The sequence below is a fragment of the Myotis davidii genome, unplaced genomic scaffold (assembly GCF_000327345.1).
Source record: "Myotis davidii unplaced genomic scaffold, ASM32734v1 scaffold681, whole genome shotgun sequence".
Lineage (NCBI taxonomy): Eukaryota > Metazoa > Chordata > Mammalia > Chiroptera > Vespertilionidae > Myotis > Myotis davidii.
In genome coordinates this window covers 1,008,348-1,008,653 of record NW_006291551.1, presented here as the reverse complement: position 1 = coordinate 1,008,653, position 306 = coordinate 1,008,348, and positions in this window count along the sequence as shown.

Here is a 306-nt window from a genome sequence, read left to right as displayed (position 1 = left end):
CCAGGCTGTGCTGCCCGACCACCCCCGAGGCCTCAGGACTGGGAGGCCTGGAGGGGGAATTTTTCACGGAAGTCGTGGGGGGATGCGCAGAGGGGCATCCTCCTCCCCCCGTCCCCAGTTTCCACGACGCTGGTGGAAAGTTGGCTCAGAGGGGAAAGTGCGGAGCGAAAGGAAGGAAACAGCGGAGGCGGGCGCCGCACCCGAAACCTTAGATGGGTCTTGGAGTTCTCAGGCGACATCAGTGTGCCAGTTTTTCCGTGCGGGACGACGAGGAGGGTGCCCAAATCCCCGTCCCCAGCTTGTGTT